Below are 6338 nucleotides of genomic sequence, written 5' to 3' on the forward strand. Positions count from 1 at the left end.
AAGCTTGCCATCCATGCAAAGGAGAGTCCCATCCGGACACGGGGGGAGGCCTTATATCTTGTAACTTCACAACCCATCAGTCCGGCCCATGTCACATAGCCCGGACGCCTAGGGACCCCCTTATCCAGGACTCCCTCACCTGCATCTACTACTATTACTCCACACATCGACCGCTATCCAGCAGGCATCTAGTGTATTAAGTTCATGGAGAAACGGAGTAATGCAATAAGAATGATGACATGATGTAGACAAGATCTATCTATGTAGAGATAGACCCCATCATTTTATCCTTAGTAGCAACGATACATACGTGTCGGTTCCCTTTCTGTCACTGGGATCAAGCACCGTAAGATCGAACCCACTACAAAGCACCTCCTCCCATTGCAAGATAAATAGATGAAGTTGGCCAAACAAAACCCAAATATCGGAGAAGAAATACGAGGCTATAAGCGATCATGCATAAAAGAGATCAAAGAAACTCAAATACTTTCATGGATATAAAAACATAGATCTGATCATAAACTCAAAGTTCATCGATCCCAACAAACACACTGCAAAAGAGTTACATCATATGGAGCTCCAAGAGACCATTGTATTGAGAATCAAGAGAGAGAGAGATGAAGCCATCTAGCTACTAACTACGGACCCGAAGGTCTACAAAGAACTACTCACACATCATCGGAGAGGCACCAATGGAGGTGGTGAACCCCATCCGAGATGGTGTCTAGATTGGATCTGGTGGTTCTGGACTCTGCGGCGGCCGGATGAATATTTCATGGACTCCCCTAGTGTTCTGGAAATATTAGGGTATTTATAGAGCAAAGAGGCGGTCTGGGGGGCACCCGAGGTGGGCACAACCCACCAGGGCGCGCCCTGGTGGGTTGTGCCTCCCTCGAGGCACCCCCTAGGTGCAGCTAGGGCCCGTTGTGTTCCTTTTGGCCCATAAAAATTCTCCGTAAAGTTTCGTGGCATTTGGACTCTGTTTGATATTGATTTTCTGCGATGTAAAAAACATGGAAAAAACAACAACTGACACTTGGCACTACGTCAATAGGTTAGTACCAAAAATGATATAAAATGACTACAAAATGATTATAAAACACCCAAGATTGATAATATAACAACATGGAATAATCAAAAAATATAGATACGTTGGAGACGTATCAATCAAATGCTTGAAAGATTATCTAAGCACACACACTATTGCTTCCTTGATGGATATTCCGGTTTTCACAAATACCTGTTTCTCAACCTGATCAGGAAAAGACCACTTTTACTTGTCCCTTTGGAACCTATGCTTATAGATGTATGCCTTCCGGTTTATGTAATGCACCTGCTAACTTTCAAAGATGTATGACTGCTATATTCTCTGACTTTTGTGAAAAGATTGTTGAGGTTTTCATGGATGCCTTCTCCGTTTATAGGAAGTCTTTTGATGATTGTTTAAGAAATCTTGAGAGTTTTGCATAGATGTGAACAAACAAATCTTGTCTTGAATTGGGAGAAGTGCCACTTTATGGTTAATGAAGGCATTGTCTTGGGTCATAAAATTTCTGAAAGAGGTATTGCAGTGGACAAAGTTAAGGTTGATGCAATTTCTATTGGTGTCGTTCTAGGACAAAGAGTTGATAAGAAACTGAATGTTATTTATTATGCTAGTAAAACTCTAGACAGTGCTCAAAGAAACTATGCTACAACTGAAAAAGAATTCTTAGCAGTGGTGTTTGCTTGTGATAAATTTAGATCTTATCTTGTTGATTCAAAAGTAACTGTTCACACAAACCATGTTGCTATTAAATATCTTATGGAAAAGAAAGATGCTAAACCTAGACTTATTCAATGGGTTCTCTTGTTACAAGAATTTGATTTACATATCATTGATAGAAAAGGAGCTGAGAACCCCGTAGCTGATAACGTGTCTAGGCTTGAAAATTTGCCTGATGACCCACTACCTATTGATGATAGTTTTCCTGATGAGTAGTTAGCTACAATAAATGTTGCTCATAATACTCCTTGGTATGCTGATTATGCTAATTACATTGTTGCTAAATATTTACCACCTAGTTTTACATACCAACAAAAGAAAAAAAATTCTATGATTTAAGACATTACTTTTGGGATGACCCACATCTTTATAAAGGAGTAGATGGTATTATTAGATGTTGTGTACCTGAGTATGAACAGGGACAAATCCTACGGAAATGTCACTCTGAAGCTTATGGAGGGCATCATGCTGGAGATAGAACTGCTCACAAGGTATTGCAATCTGGATTTTATTGGCCTACTCTCTTCAAAGATGCCCGTAAGTTCGTCTTATCTTGTGATGAATTTCAAAGAGTAGGTATTATCGGTAAGCGTCAAGAAATGACTATGAATTATTCACTTGCTGTTGAACCTTTTGATGTTTGGGGATTTGATCACATGGGACCTTTTCCTTCCTCTAATGGGTATACACATATTTTGGTTGCTGTTGATTATGTTATTAAATGGGTAGAAGCTATTCCAACCAGTAGTGCTGATCACAACACCTCTATTAAAATGCTTAAGGAATTTATTTTCTCAAGGTTTGGAGTCCCTAGATATTTAATGACTGATGGTGGTTCACACTTTATTCATGGTGCTTTCCATAAAATACTTGCCAAGTATGATGTTAACCATATAACTGCATCACCTTATCATCCTCAGTCTAGTGGTCAAGTTGAACTTAGCAATAGAGAAATAAAATTAATTTTGCAAAATATTGTTAATAGGTCCAGGAAGAATTGGTCTAAGAAATTAGATGATGCACTTTGGGCTTATAGAACAACATATAAAAATCCTATGGGTATGTCTCCTTATAAAATGGTTTATGGAAAAGCTTGTCATTTGCCTCTTGAGTTAGAACGTAAAGCATACTGGGCCATCAAAGAGCTCAATTTTGATTTCGAACTTGCTGGTGAAAAGAGGTTATTTGATATTAGCTATTTAGATGAATGGAGAACCCAAGCTTATGAAAATGCAAAATTATTCAAAGAAAAAGTTAAAAGATGGCATGAAAAAATAATCCAAAAGCGTGAGTTTAAAGTCGGAGAATATGTTCTTTTGTACAACTCTCGTTTCAGATTCTTTGCAGGAAAACTCCTCTCAAAATGGGAAGGCCCATGTGTTATCGAGGAGGTTTATCGGCCTGGAGCCATCAAAATAAATAATTCTGAAGGTACTAACCCGAAGGTTGTCAATGGGCAACGAATAAAACATTATCTCTCAGGTACGCCCATCAATGTTGAAAGTAATATTGTTCAAACTTTGACACCGGAAGAACACATAAAAGAGTCCTTCTGGAACACTTCAGAATTGTGAAAATAAGGAGGTATGTGATAGGTAAGTAAACGGACTCCGAAAAATCTGCAAAAATATTTTTTATCAGTTTTGGAATATTTAAAAATTTAGTAAATAAAGAAACTTTCAGGAAGCGTACCCTGGTGGGCACAAGACACCAGGGTGCGCCAGGCTTGCCTGGCATGCCCAGGTGGGTTGTGCCCACCTGGGACACCTTCCGGACTCTGTTTTCTACCGTAAGCTTATCCCCCAAGATAAAAAAATCTATATATACTTTCTGAACCTGTTGATCACCGTATCGCGGAGAAATCCTCTGTTCTCTCTTCTTGCTATTTTTCTGCCAGATCCCATCTACCATGGCCACCTCAAGCTCCTCCAAGGACAAGTTCTTCAAGAATGTCATCAACCCATATCTGCGGGAGGTGGTGCAGCACCCTCAGACCATCCAGATGCATGAGGGGGTGCTTCAGATTCGCGATGTGCCATGTCCCAAGGGGACGGGAACCGTGGAGGCCATGCTTGATGCTATGGAGCAAGATGTCTTCCGGTGCAAGGGGATGGTGGAGCGTGGGCTCAATGCCAATCACCTCATGATCATGGACCTCTCTCGTGATCTCAAGGTGGATGGCAAGCCCATGAAGGACATTGTATTCACCCTCAACGAGCAAATCAACTTCCTCCAAAGCCAGATCTATGATCTCCAAAACCAAGTCTTTGAATATGAGGCGAGGTTTAAAGGTATGAGTTTGGCTGCTAGTTGCAGGACCCATGAGACTGACTCCTCCTCTCACGATGGTGGACCACTGCCATAGAAATCCGAGGACATGATCTCTTCATCACCACCTCCATCATCACCACCAAAGGAGAATTGAGTATTGGGTATGGGCACTCCCCTTGGCTTCCGCCAAGCTGCCATGGAAATCCGAGGACATGATCTCTTCATCACCACCTCCATCATCACCACCAAAGGAGAATTGAGTATTGGGTATGGGCACTCCCCTTGGCTTCCACCAAGCTTGGGGGAGGTGCCCCGGTATCGTATCATCCACTATCCTTTTTCCTTTACTTATTTTAGTTCGATCTTTTGCTTTAGATCAATAAAAGTTTAGTTCTATCATTTCTTCTCTGAGAGTTTGCTTAGTGATCTATCCTTGTAATCATGTGCAAGTTATATAATAAAGTTTAGTTTGTGTTTTTGCTTTCTTTACTTTCATGTTGCAAAAAAAGAAAAGAAATAAGGAAATAAATAAAAGGAAGGAAATAAACAAAGAAAATACCATATACTAATCTTATGGTAGGTGATGACACCACATAAGGAAAAGTATAAGTAGAAAAATTTATTAGAGATTGACAAACATATCATTAGTCAATGATGCAACTCATGAAAGAATTAATAAGGGAAGAGAAGATTCACATATAAATACACTATCCTAGAAATCTTTTGTGATTGTGATCCCTCATCAAAATATTATATGCCAAAATTGTTGACGTTAGACAAGGAAGACAACTTAATGGTTTATGTTTGTTTATATTCACATTGAAGTCATATTGTCATAGATCCTTCAACATGTGGTGCTTGTCCCCTATCTTTGCTAGCCAAAAATTCCACACTAAGTAGAGATACTACTTGCGCATCCAAAAGCCCTTAAACCCTTCAAGTGTCCACCATACCTACCTAGGGATTGAGCAAGATCCCTCAAGTAAGTTGTCATCGGTGCAAAAATGCAATAAAAATTGCTTCTAAACGTGTGAGATCATTTAGTGTAAGAGAAAATTGAGCGTTGCACGAACTTGTGATGGTGAAGAATAAAAGTGACAGACTGCATAATAAAGGTCGCTATCACAAGGGGCAATGCAACGTGACGTTCTCTTGCACTAAGGGGTTGAGCATATAAACAAATAAGCGCATGGCAACCTCTCCTTACCTATGCGAAGGGCATATCTTTTTATTTTTATGTATTTACTTTTATGCAAAGAGTCAAAGTTTTCCTTCTATTCCTTTTTATTTTTCTCCTTTGGCAAGCATCATGTGGTGAGGAAAGATCTAGGCACATATGTCCAGTTGAATATATATATCATGAGTCATTATTGTTGACATCACCATTGAGGTGAATACGTTGGGAGGCGAAACTATAAGCCCTATCTTTCTATGTGTCCGGTTGAAACGTTTTTCCCATGTGTACGCGGTAAGTGTTAGCAATCATGCAAGACTATATGATGGTTGAGTATGTGGACTTTCCTAAAGGCTCCGACACATGACCCTTCCTAAAAAGATGATGAATTGTAGTTGCAAAGTTGACTGAGAACATAGTTTGTTGGTTTCTAATAGAGTTTTTGCTTCATACTTAGATTGTGTGATGAATTGTCACTTATTCATGAGAAGTGTATGCTAGAAGTTCTATGATAAAAGTTTTATGTCTAAGTTTGTTGTTGTTATAATAATCAACATGATGCTTCTATGTCCGTATTTTGTTTTTATCGACACCTCTCTCTCAAAGCATGAGGGCATGTTTTTCGATTTTGGTTTTCGCTTGAGGACAAGCAAGGTCTAAGCTTGGGGGAGTTGATACGTCGATTTTGCATCATGTTTTCTTACTATTATTTATAATGTTTTTATCCATAATAATGCTTTTTGGAGTAATTCTAATGCCTTTTCAATCATAATATGCAAGGTATACACAAAGAGGGAGAATTCCGGCAGCTGGAAATTTGGACCTAGAAAAGCTACGTCAGGCTACCTATCCTACACAACTCCAAACAAGATGAATCTTCATGAAGATTTTTTATGGAATATTTGAGGAATATTGGAGCAAATAACTACTAAAGGGGGCCCACCAGGTGGGCACAACCCACCTGGGCGCGCCAGGGAGCCCAGGCGCGCCCTGGTTGGTTGTGCTCACCCAGGCCCACCTTCGGTGCCCATCTTCTGGTATATAGGTCATTTTGACCTAGAAAAAAAATAAGAGGAGGACTTTTGGGATGGGGCGCTGCCATCTCGAGGCGGAACTTGGGCAGGAGCA

This window comes from Triticum urartu, chromosome 5A, assembly GCF_056163025.1.
Source record: "Triticum urartu cultivar PI428250 chromosome 5A, HENAU_Tu73, whole genome shotgun sequence".
NCBI classification, from domain to species: Eukaryota; Viridiplantae; Streptophyta; class Magnoliopsida; order Poales; family Poaceae; genus Triticum; species Triticum urartu.